This window comes from Cupressus sempervirens, chromosome 5, assembly GCF_028749045.1.
Source record: "Cupressus sempervirens isolate cs-2001-9-10 chromosome 5, ASM2874904v1, whole genome shotgun sequence".
In the NCBI taxonomy this organism is placed as follows: domain Eukaryota; kingdom Viridiplantae; phylum Streptophyta; class Pinopsida; order Cupressales; family Cupressaceae; genus Cupressus; species Cupressus sempervirens.
Window position 1 is genome coordinate 410,234,289 of NC_143122.1, and position 13,771 is coordinate 410,248,059.

Consider the following 13,771-nt stretch of genomic DNA (forward strand, 5'->3'; position numbering starts at 1 on the left):
CTTATCAGAAAGTACAATGGAAGAAAACTCAAAACCTATGCATACTATTGGACCAACTGAATATGTACTCTTCTTGAAAGAAACAAAAAAATTGCACAAGTCTTGAACTATCACAATGCCTTGAAAACTCATTTATATAGCATGAGTTGCAACAAGCAAAGGGAAATTGTAATCTGACAAGTGTCCAAGGAACAAAGCATCATACAAAAGACAAAAACAATCACAAAACAATGCCAGGCATATCAGATATTCCTTCAGGTAGGCCTGTTCTAGTTTCTGTTGTGAATCATTAACTTTTGATTTATCTCTCATTATTTCGGCTCCTCAGAATATGTGGCTACCAAGCTGGCCAAAGAAGGATGATCTTGTGATACCTCCAAATTGGTTTTCTCCTATAGGTTTTCACTACTTTCACCCTGAGTAGGCATTATTACCTTTTCCCCTTCTTCTTTTTTTAGTTCTGGTGTAGAGGTGTCAATAACCTGCACCTCACCTTCTTGTTTCTCATCATCATCTGAACTGTCCTCCTCTAACTGCTTCTCCAACAAAAGATCTACCATCCAAGTGTCAAATTGTATATCATTCAACCAGCTAAACTATAGGATATCATTTTTCTTTTTTAAAATATAACTAGCCTCCTTTTCAAAACCAACAAATTCTTACTTCAAAGAATCAAAAAATAATTGGACTTTAACCAATTCCTCTATCATGGTGGCCCACTAGGCATGCCCCTTTTCATTAATAACTTTATTTATCCTCGTGCAGAAAAGGTCATCCAATTCTTTACTCCACTCTTCCTTATTTTTCAATTTCTTCTTTCTATCCAAAGCACAAGGAAATAGATCAAATTTTTGATTCTTGTACTTATTTAAATAAGAAACAATTTTTGGTTGCAGAGCAACTCTCCTGTTATCAAAATCTAACAGGTCATTAGCAATATCATACAATTTTTCGACATGGTCATTGGAAGACTTTATAACTAAATAACATAGAAGGGTGATTTCCTTTTCCTTTCTTCCCCATTTATTAACAATAGGCTTCAGGGTATCATCATGAGCTTTCAATTCCTCCCATATATCTATTAATTTTACCGACTGATCAAAGAATAAGGGCCACTCAATTTTGTCCACTAAATACATTAGAGCCTTTCTAAGCTTATCCTCATACTTTGTATTTAACTCTACATGTAAGGCCCATAGTTTTCTTTTCTCTTCTTCAAATTCCTTAGTTGTATAATATTCAGGTCTTTGAGGTGTGTTTGGTATCTCTACAAGGGGGGTGGATTTAAAAGGTTCCACTAGAGGACAAGGGTATGTTATTATTAGCCTTGTGGATTTCCCCATTGCCTTGTTTTCAAGTTCAATTCTTCTTTTTACCTCCCTATTATAGGCCTCAAGAAGTGTTTCATATTTATTCTGTAACTCAGACATAACCTGTTCCTCCTTCTTAGGAGTGGCCAACACAAACTTAGAAGAATCCACATTCCAATATGTTGCCTGTACATGTGAAGTGTCAGCAACCTTTCTTACAAGTATATTTCCCATCAACCTAGACTCATCTAATTGTGATGGTGTGGCTCTAGATCCCTTTCTCAATGACCAACTGACCAATGTAGCTTGATCTTCAATGAATGAAGTGCCTAGGAAGTCTCTTCTATTTAGGTCTTGCAACTCCAATCTACTTGAAATAGAATTGAAAATTAATGCATCTGCAATATCCCAATTGGGCAATAATAAAATGTTAGATGCCCTTATCATTTTCCTCCCCTTCTCAAAGGTTATATTCTACAATTCCTTCATCATTTCTTCCTTAATTTGGTTTTTCATGGAAGTTTCATCCATTTTTGGATGCTCTGTTTTCATCCTTTTACATTTCTCCTTGAAAACGTTTATGTTTGTCCTCCATGCAAACTTCTGAAAGGCCCTTGATTTCACAAAACTATCATTAGTCAAAAATTGATGACTTGCCTACTCTAATATAGGGTCCAACTCCCTGCCTCTATAATCAGCTATTGCTAGATCCAAACTTGGGAGAGGAAGTTCTGGAGGGTTACCCTCATCTAATTTTTCTTGAGTAATAAAAATATCTCCCTGTGATCCCATGTGTTCAACCTGTTCACCAGTAAGCTGCTCTTCTCCAATCTTCAAAGGGGACTAGGGTGGTGAATATTCCTCATCTTGAGGCCTTTCTTCTATCATTATTTTTTGCCTCTTAGGAATAGGCTCTTCAGGTCTCTCCTCTTGGGCTATACTAGTAGATCCTATTATTTGTTTGCCCTTGTCTATAGGAACCCTTTTATTCTGAATTATAGTATATCCAAGCCTCTTTTGTACAATTATTTTATCAATTCTCACATTTTGAGTGAAAGCCAACCTCCTCATGACCTCTCTGGCCTTATTAGGATATGAATGAATAAAAAATTGTTTCTTTTCATTCACGACCTCCATTATTTTAGGGAAGGTATTCATGAGCTTACCTATTTTGTCAGCCTCTGTAATAGCATTATCCAAAGGATCATATTTATTATCAAAACAATGAATGAATTCTAAGACCCGGGAATAAACTCTCCATTTTTCCTTTTTAGTTTCCTTCTCCTGCAATGAGAATTCATTCCTTATAATATCCTCTAGATAATAAGAATCGTGCTTGACCGGTCCCAACTTGATTCTATGCCTCAACATTTGATTGAAAAATCCCTAAGAATCACAAAAACAGGGATGAGAGAGAGCCATCATATATTACTCCAAAATTTTATGCAAAAAGATCCATCCCCCTTTTGTAATCACAAATTGATGGGCCACTGTGCAGGTAGGGAAAACTGACCCTAATTGCCTTTTAAACAAAAACATTTCTTCCACTGCCCCTAACTGCCATAAAACTTCAGCCATTCCCACCTTCAAAGGAACTTGGTAAGGAAAAACATGAGGGTTCCCCTTGAAACCATAGATTCTAAAAATAGTAGAAATAGGGTAGGGGATGATATCTCCCTAATTATGTGAAACTTTCAAGTCATGGGGGTTATCCATAGGCCTGATGAGACTCATTAGTACCCTAGGGATTCTGGGATTGTCACTCAATATGAGGCATCTCAATTTAGCAACAAAATATCTATCAAATCTAACAAAACTAGCATTACTTGCATCCTAGGTCATATTTGTACTACACAACTAGACTGGCAGTATTTCCCCATTCTCCTCTCTGTTTAGTTCCATCTCATTACCAAAATATGTCACTCCTTTGAACAAAAACATATGCATTAATAGAGAGTAGTGACCAAAAGTTTGTTCCACCTTGCCCTTCGCAATCCCAACTAAACCAATGTGAATTTCTTCAGCCAAAAAGGAAGAAAAATCAAAAATAAGATCTACACGAAAGGAAGCAATCTAAACCATCATGTACATGAAACCAATGGGCATAAATTCTTGCTCATCTTCACCAAAAATTTTGCATAAGGTCCTGTATATCTCGACAGCCCAGGAAGTAAAAAGACTCTTCTTAAAAGGCTCTCTAGAGGCTACAGTAATTACTGGCAAAGTTCCTATTGTACCAATATGTGCCCTTAGTGCACCTCCCCTAATTACATCCTTCTTTTCTTTATATTCATTCTCTAATCCTAGTAGATTGATTTGCACATGGTAGTCTGATAATGGTTCCAAGTGAAAAACCTCTCTAATTTCTTTAGGAGTAATCGAGACCAGAGGCACACCATCCTTTCTTCTTACAACCCTAATGGATTGGTCATAATTCTTAGCAATGGCTTCAAGAAAATCATAATCCATGAAAACACTTGGGACTACTAACTTTCCCAAATCAAAATTCCAGACATTAGCATGCGGGGCAAACAACTTTCTTTCCAAAAACCACTTTTTAAACAAGAAAAGGCTAGTTTGAGTAGTTATTGAATCCCTAACCTAGTTCCCCTTGTCATATAGGCCATGACCAATTTTAAGCCTAAGGTTTAAGGAAATTAACTTTTTAACTTGTGCAGGCTATACAGTAGATTCTGGGAGTAATTCTAATAAATCATCGTGGACATTCCTATCCATATAATTAATTTGCCTAGAGAATGGTTTCTTAGGAGGCATTTTGACAATATTGAGAGAATTGGAATACCACAAAGGTTATAATATGAGTACTTACTTGACTTTCTGAACTTGTTCTTCTCTAAACTTCTAAAATTTCTCTTGAATGACAAAAGAATAGTTTCACATCTTTACCAAGCTCAACATGACACAATCAATCAGGCTCTTGTGCTCAAAAAATTTGCAATCTCTGTTTGTGTGGGATTGGAATTAATGAAAATCCTTGTGTTATACTCTGTTTCTCCCACACGCAAAGCTTTCACTTATCATAAATGAACCATATAGAAAAATAGAGTGGCGTCGCACTTTCTTTTTTAAACTTTTGTTGTTGATCCTTGAAAAATCCTATGATCTGGGAATGACAACTAAGTTGACTCAGCTTTCTTCTTAACACATTAGTAGTCAAGCCAATAAAACACCTCCACCTCTACCTTTCCTTGAAGGCTGGCACTTCAAATCGGGCCCATGGATGACTATGGTCATGTGTCATCAACTCGCTAACTCGTTATACATAATTCTCAAGCACCTTTCCATAGCTAGCTAGCGATGATCACTGATCTTACTTTAATCATGTCATAGACAATTGAAACAACCTTTAAGAACATGATGGTGGGTCCATTTCTCATTAACTCGCTATACCTAATTTTTGCACATCTCTTTATAGCAAGTCAACAAGCATCGTCGATCAAAACTTGATCTTGTGGACAAAAATTTTACTTCCATAGTGATGAGCCACACTCGCTAACTTGCTACACTTAACTTATGAACACTTCTTCATAGCAATTCAATGCCACCCTTTGATCCTAGCTTGATCTCACGATCAAAAATCTTTGTACCTAGTACATGGGAAGTGGGTCCATGATATTTTTGTCCATGATATGAGCCCTGCAGATTATGGGTCATAGAAGAGGGGTTAAAGCCTTTGATAGTACTAGCATCTACCATTTTGCTAACATCTCAGCCAATAATATCAACCAAATTAATAAAGAGATAGGAAGATAAAAGGTCACCTTGTCCTAGACCACTAGAGATACTAAAGAAACCCTTTGGAGAGCCATTGACTAGTATAGAAAACTTAGGCATTCTTTAAGCATTCCTCTATTAGTTGAAGGATTCTTCCTCTAAATCCAACTTTCTTAAGGACCTCCATAAACAAGTCTCATGAGACCATGTCAATTGCTTTGGAAATGTAAAGCTTAAGTATCATACTTTATTTTTCACCTTTATCCATAAAGTGAATCACTTATTGAAAATTAATGATAACATCTTTTATTTGCCTCTTAGGGACAAAACCTTTCTGTTGAGGGTGGATAAAGTGATCTAGAAAGGGTTTAATGTAAGAAACCAGTAATTTAGAAAAAATCCTTATATAAGGTATTACAAAGGTTGATAGGTCTAAAATCCTTCAAATTGTTCTCCCCAGTCACCTAAGGAATCAGAGAAATAAAGGTATTATTGATCTCTTTAAGAACAACCCATAAAGTAGAAAAATATTGGGCTGTCCAAAACACATATTTTCCAACTATATTCTAGTAATTTATGAAGAACAATGAAAGAAAAACATCTGGCCATGAAGACTTGTAAGGCTCAAGATAGAGGTGGAAACTCTAACCTCCTCCATAGTACTAGGTTTCTCTAACTTCAAAAGGTATTCAAAGGGGACACGAGTAGGAACACATTGGAGTAAATTTTTCATTCTAGCTTCTGAAGGATGATTGAGGGGGTTGGTTAAGTGGGTCCCAAAAGTGAGGGGCCACCTTATGTTCCACTTCCACTTTTTGATTAATATTACCTTGCTCTATGGTGAGATCTCTAATCGAGTTCCTTTTTCTATGCTTTACCATTGATTGATGGAAGAATCTAGAATTCTTGTCTCCTTCATTGATCCATTAGATCTTGAAACTTTGTTTCCAAAAGGTCTTTTCCTTGGGAATGATATTGTGAAGATCAGAAAAAAAAAACTCTTGTCTCTTTTCTAGTCCCATCCCATGGATTACATCTCCTTTTGTAAAGAGTGTAGTTTGTCCTTTATTCTATCATTTTGTTCAAAAATATTTCCAAAAGAAAATGAATTCCAATGTTTAAGATGTTCCTTTAGAACTTTTAGTTTACCCACAAGTTGAAGCATATCAGTACCAATAATTTAACAATTCCACCATTCTTTAAAATGGCTAGGGAAATTTGGGTTAAGAGTCCACATATTTTTAAATAGAAAAGTATATTTATCTTGTTTAACCAAAGGGTACCATTTGAAAAAAATAAAATGATGATAAAAAATAGACCTAACAATACCAAAAATTGAGAAATCATGAACGATGTTCCAATTTAAGAATAGAAGGCATATGTCTAACCTTACACAGATCAAGTTGTTTCTAGAGTCCATGTTGGACCAAGTGAAACTCCCACCATGTATGTCCAAATCCTACAGCTCTCCCTCTAAGATAAATTATGTAGATCTAGTATAATGTAAGAAAAATCAATCATAACACCTTTTTCTAGAATTGAAAAGAGGAGTGTTAAAATCCCCAATCACCATCCAATATTCAAAAATATTGTCCTTATTGTCCGAAAGGATTTGCTCCCAATAGATCTTCCTTGCTCCCACCATATTTTGTGCATACACATTAGTTAGATTCCACCCAAGATCTATATAATTATGAGACAACACCAAGTGTTGGACATACTTTCCTTTGTAGAAAGTAGAGACAGTCAAGAGGCAAGACTTCCAAATGATGGCCAACCCACCTGAAGCTCCATTAGATTTAATGAAAAAAAAGAGAGATGAAACGTAGATATACATGCTAATAGTAGAAAAAGAGGCAATGTGTATTTTTGTTTCTTGTAATAGACCAATATCCAGGTTTAGATCTTTAATAGGATTCTTAACAAGCATCTATTTTTGTAGACTGTTACCGCCTCTCATATTATAAGAGACCATAATTATTAAGATTTATTGGATCACAAGTGCTCAATAATGCTCTGGATGTCACTGGTGGTGTCCTTTGCAAACTTATTTGTCAAAACTCTACCTAAATGTCTCCTAGTCTTTTGGTGCATTCCCACATCAATATAATTATGGGGCTTTAAAAGGGAAATAGGGGGTGGGAGGGAGAATACTAAGGGGGAAGGGGAAAAGGGGAAAGGTGAGGCAAGGGGCTATTGCAAAAAAGGGTAGAAAGTCTGTGAAATGGGGGAGGGTGAGAAATCAATAGAGGGAGGGGGTATGGTGTAAAAGGGAAATAGTCACTAGGGGATACAACTAAATTCTAAGGGGAGGGTGAAGGGAAGACAATCATATAAGAAGAGTCACCTAGGGTGGGAGGGAGGTGCAAGGACCTAAGAGGGAGGCACAAAGAAGGCAGGCTTCTCTAGCCAATACTTAGGGACATGGGCATGGGCCCAATAGTAGAGAACCAAAATATCTACAACCACCTTAAGAGAAGGCTTTGCAAGAGAATACTTAGGGAAAGCATTTGAAAGGTGGATAGTCATAGAGAAGAGCTGGTAGAATGGCATGGAGTTCACATACTCTAGAGGTTGAGCAATAGAAAAAAATCTATATTTGAGGACCACAAAAGCTAGAAGTATAGTCCTAGGGACCACAAAAAATGCAAAACCTAGAATAGATAAAGAGGGTTCGGTTATGAGTCACAAAATCAACACCTAGAAACTACCCAAACAAGTTGGATATGCATTCAAAGACCTCCTTTTCCCATAATTTGAGTAGAATCCCAAGAAATTGTACCTAGGTGGAAACAACGCTAAAAAGATGAGCCACCGGATCAAAACCCAGTGGTCATTTACAAAGTTTTTGAAGAAACTTACTTCAAAATCATGTGCCACCTACCAAGATACATAGGAAGTCTTTCTTGAGGGTATAATAGATACAAAAAAATCCTTTGGGTAGTGCTGAAAATATTACCAAACCATTCAAAGCCCAAGTATAGAAAGCCCATTTCCAGAGAAAAAATAATATATGGTCTCTATGTGTACAAAAAGTGTCACACTTCTATAAACCATTATTCTTGAGAGAACCCATGGAAGAGGAAGTCTCAAGAGTCAGCTTATAGCTCTCCATCTATAACATGCAAAGGCTATGAGATGGTGGCCCTCAAATGAACCAAACTATTCAACCCTTGCAAGGTGCACCATAGAACAAAAGATTCAAAGAGTAGAGGCAAAAGTTCTAATATCCAAGAATCTAGAATAAAATACAATGCGAATGTAAGATTTTCTAAATGAAATCTAAGAAAAAAAAGAGAACTAAGATAAACTATAAAGGAAACTAAGCTAAAAATTATTCCATAATATAAGTAGAATGAGAGCTAAGCTAAAATGTAAAAATGTGAGAATGCTCCAAGTCTCCAAAAGCACCAAGAAAACCTTCACCATAAAAATATCATGAGAGACTAAGATCTTTAGAATGAGGAGATATCCCTCCTTTTTAAAGAAAAATTGATGGTATAGATTAAGAGGAAAAAGAGGCATAATCAAGGTAGGAGAATGTGTCTTGAGTGATCCATGTGCTCAAGCATCTCAACCAATCACATTTAATGGTTGGCTTTTGAGAGGGTTTGAAATGTGTGAAGGAGAATTAAAGTTCTTTCTAAAATAGAAGATTCCCTCCCACCTAGAAAATTGTGCATTCATGTGTAGACAAAAATTCCTTTTATTTTATTTATATAATAGGAATATTGCTTTATGTGAGCAGACTTAGGATAAGTGGGAAGTCGGGATTTTATTTAATTAAAAGGGAGACATGTTATTTTAATTAAATATGAACTTTGGATAAAAATGCCATACTATAGGATAAAACCAAATAAATAGATTTTTGGAGATTTGATCAAGGATAAGAATTAGATAAATTATGCAAAAATACTAGAAAGGGGGCTCATAGTCTAGATGACCATTTTTAGATGATTACAGTCTCCTCCCACCAAACTTACCGATAAGTGAGTTATCAAACCTAGCCAAACTCCTCAGGAAGAATCTTGGGATGGATGCATGTCCCAACCACTAATTTAGAAACCAAGGCACCACACTAGGGTGGCTTAGGTGTAGAACCAAAAATGGATTTCTAGTCTAGGGGAACATGATCGAACACCTTCGACAGTGAAGGTGTAGAAACTAAGGTCTTCATGCCCAAATCCTAAGAAATTTCAAGAAAAAGAAGAGTTGGGAGAGATGCATAGGGATGGAAAACTCACTAGGAAGCTTGCTACTTTCATCCTATAGAGATCCTTCCAAACTTGAGGCCATACTATGAGCACTCTCATTCTTTGATCCACACACTTCAATCTCTTTGGCTCCTTTAGCCAACTCCCACTCTAAAGTTGTAGAGAACATTTCAAAAAAGAAATCAACTAAGCTCTTTGATGGTAATAATGTGGAACTCACTAATGAGGAAGATATTAAGACTTGGGCCACACAATACTTCCATAGAATTTATAACCCTTCCCTAGTTCAAAAGAAACCTAACACTGAAGAAGCTTTGCTTAGTATTATCAATACAATGATTGGTGATAGGATGAAAAAAGAACTAAATAGAAAGGTTTCAAAAGAAGAAGTTAAAGAGGAGGTATTTTATATGAGAGATTATAAAGAACTAGGACTAGATGGTTTTCCTCATTCCTTCTTTTAGGAATTTTGGAAAATCATCAAATATGATGTGGTGTACATGGATGATAACTTTATAAGGATATGTAGAATCCTCAAAGAACTAAATAAAAATGATATTTTTCTTTTCCCCAAGATAGATTAACCTACCTAGGAGGAATTTAGGCCAATTAGTCTATTTAATTCTATTTATAAGATCCTGTCAAAGGTGGTGGTCAACTGCATAAAACCTTTCCTTGAAAAAGTTATTAGTCCTAATCATAATGATTTTCCAGATTCTTGATGAGGTGATAACCACCAATGAGTTTTTTCATTCCATAGAGAAGAGTATAAATCTAAGCATGGTGTTAAAGTTAGATATTTTGAAATCTTATGATAAATTTAGAAGGGAGTTTCTACTAAAAAATCATGGGAAAACTTGGATTTGGAGAGAGGATAATTATGTTAGTTAAGGTTGTTATCAACTCAGCCCAATTTTTGGTCTTGTCTAATGCATCACTGAGGGAGTTCTTTAATTTTATTATAAATCTTCTCTAAGTCTATCCCTTATCACTATACTTATTTATTATGGTGGTAGAGGTCTTGGGTAGGAACATCCTTACTATGGCTACTCACGAGAAGATTCTAGGAGTCAAACTAGCTACTTCTTTGTCCTCGTAGGCTCTACAACAACTTGTTGATGACACCATTTTGTAAGAGATATATTCTATAAGGGAAGAAAAATATTTGAAGAAGATTTTAAATTAGTATTTGGAGGTTTCTAGTTAGTACATAAAATATCAAAAGAGTAAGTTGTATTTCTTTAACATGAATGTTAACTTTCAGCAATGCCATAACTAGGGAACTCAACTGTAAAGGAGCTTCCCTTCTTGAAACAAACCTTGGTCTCCCCCTTAAAAAAAAAGAAGTCACTACTTAATTTTGGAAAGTTGTGGTGGAAAGAATGCAAAGGAAACTTGTGGGCTAGAAAGGTAAGGTTCTTAGCAATGGTAGGAAACTCCAACTCATTGATGCATCTCTACAAGGGATACCAATGTATTTTTTATCCATGTTCAATATGTTAGGCCACTTCAAGGATATCTTGGAAAAAATACAAATAAACTTCTTATGGTCAAGCAATGAGGAAAAAAATGAAGATGAGCCTAGTTATTTGGGACAAATTTTGCAAGCCAAAAACACAAGAGGCGTTGAATCTTAGAATAATGGGAGACTTAAATAATGCCCTTATAGCTAATATTGGAGGGAGATTATCTAAAAATTCATTTGGATGATGTAGAATTATAAGAGCTAAATATCTATAGGGGAGGACGTTTAACAAATGTTTGTACATTGTTTACTTCTTGAATAGATCAATAATCTTGTTGAATATTGTTAAAGAAAAAAAGTACTAAAATATTATAAACTTGTTGTGGCACAATGCATTTCTATGCTATAATTTTCTAATTAATATATTACCTCTTTGTGTAGCCCACCTTTCTCAACTCCTTAATCTCAACATTTTATTAAATAATATAGTAGTGAGGAAGATTTAAAGTAGTATAAGTCTTGTTTTTGTTGCACCTAAAATTGATGAGAGCCACCATCTTTAGTTTCTAATTTGAGATGTACTTTTATAATTATTATAAAAAATAAAAATCTTAAAACCCCTCTTTGGTGGCTTATATATGTGAACTTACCTAATAGTAAAAAATGAGCTTTCCAAATTAAATCTTTGAATATATAGTAAAAGAAATCTCTCTCCATATAGAAAACCTTATATTCATCTTTAATGAGTATTATTAAATTTTATTTTCGTACTATTGATCTCTTTGTATTAGTTTTCATAGACATTAAAAATTTGATATGTTCGAAAAAATTCATGATTTTGAATAACCAAGAAAATGTGTGAGGCTCTCATTAGATTCTATAACTTCTATTAAAAAATTAGTAATAAATTTATCTAAAAAGTCAACTCAATAATTTATGATTATTTAAAAATGGGAAGGGTCTGAAATCATAACAATTAAAGTAACATCAAGTCTTAAACATACAACCCAAAGGATCATGAGCAATGACCCTACCAAAAATCAATAATAACTAGAACTAGCAACTACACCTAAGCCAAAACAAAAAATTTAAACTAAACCATGCTAGGTAAAAAAAAATACCCTAGCCATCTAAAAGATTTTTCAAACAAACTAAGTTGTCACTAGTATATAGCATGAAATTTTTTTTTTCTAGCTCATAAGACCATAGTATACCAAACCAGCAACCACATTTAAACATGTTGCACCACACCTACCAGTAAGTACCACCAAGCAAGAAAACTCGTAGCATTGAGAACCAGCACCCAAAATTAAAGGGACCCAAAATCAACATAAGTTACCAGAGAAAAAACCAACCCCTTTATTTTATACCTTGAACTCAATAAAACCCTAGGAGATCTTGTATTGTCATTCCTCCTTTCTTAGAGTCTCCTCCTTCCATTTCCTATTTTCCTCTCTCTCCTCTAGCTATGCCTTCAAACTCCATATTTCCCCTTCCATCTTGGTCAAGAATTGAATTCTATGGGAGGCCAAATTATTAATTTTCTCTCCCAATTGGGCATGCACATTCTTGATAGACATCAAGGCCTTTAGCATTGAATTCCTCTCCTCCTCATGGGTACTTTATCCTTGATATCCTCCACTTGTTCCTCTAGCTTATCCAAGCTATTGAGCTTTTCTCCCATCTCTCGACCCAATTCCCATGTGACTTGATCCCTATGACTAGTCATCCAATCAAAAAAATTCTTTCGGCTTCAGTAATTGGCTCTAGCCTATTAATCTTTATGTGAGTTGTATGCATTTGAAAAAGAAGCCACCTAGCCACCACTTTAAACTGATTATAAAAAGAGGTCATCTCCACAGAGTGGAGGGTTAGAGTGTCCAAATAAATTGAGCCATCATCTTTTTTGGAACCACACTAGGAGAGGGCTCTCTAGATGCACAAGGATCATCTGAGTAGCTTAAATACACCATGGGGGAGGGGGAGTACATTTTAGAACCGAAGGAAAGAGGAGCAAAAAAGTAAGATGTGGTGTCTAGGATTAGATAAAGTTTAATGGCTAAGGATTCTTTCTTTGGATCCTCCAAAACCTCCACAGTATCATCCTTTTTATTGTAATGTTATTCTTCTTTCTTGGATTTATGAGGAGGAAAAGTCTCAACTACAAAACTAGAATAATTGTTTGATGTGAAAAGAGTGCAATGTTGTCTCATTGTGGATGAAATGAACTTGAAAATATTCTTATTAAGCTCATGGGAGGACTGAAGGGTCATATTCCAATGGAAATCATAAATTCTAAGTAAAATAGCTGAAGTCATGTTTTAGTGGGGACTTTATATTTTTGGATAGATAGGGAAAGGGATGAGTAATCCAAAAAGAAAAAGAAAATAGATCATTCTTGTGAAAATGATTTAGCATAGGAAAACTATGGGAGTGTATCCTTTTGACCTTCCTTCACAAGTGAAAATTTGAACGAGAACCTTCACCAAGGCCTTGTAAACCCCTTCCATCACCTCTTTGTTGAATCCATGTACAATTTTGGGATTTTTTAACCCGACTTCCTAAACCTCTCCTTAGCATCTTTGAAATAGATTTTGTTGTTTCTAATAATCTTGACCCATCCATGCTCAACCAAGGGATAGTAGAGATGGACTCTAGGGTGATGACAAACAAAACACAACCCATCGTAACCTTTCCACCATCCCACGACCCCATAATTTTCTAAGAAAGCTCTAGATTATAAACCTTCATGTCTATGATATAATTTTTTATACTATACTACTCAATGATCTCTTAGAGCTCCTTGTTATTTTAGTACTCTCCCTATTCATTAGGCTCAATATAATAAGGGTCTCCTCCTATCCTTTTAATCTAATGAAAGTAGTAAAAACACATTTCTTCGAAAACTAATAGACCCACAAATGGAAAGATGACCAAACCCAAGCTTTTCTTTGTAGTCACATTAAACTCTAAAACTAAAATATAAATCTAACTCATTAAAATGCTTCACAAAATGGACCCCATAAAGAATAATAATGCAAAGTTTA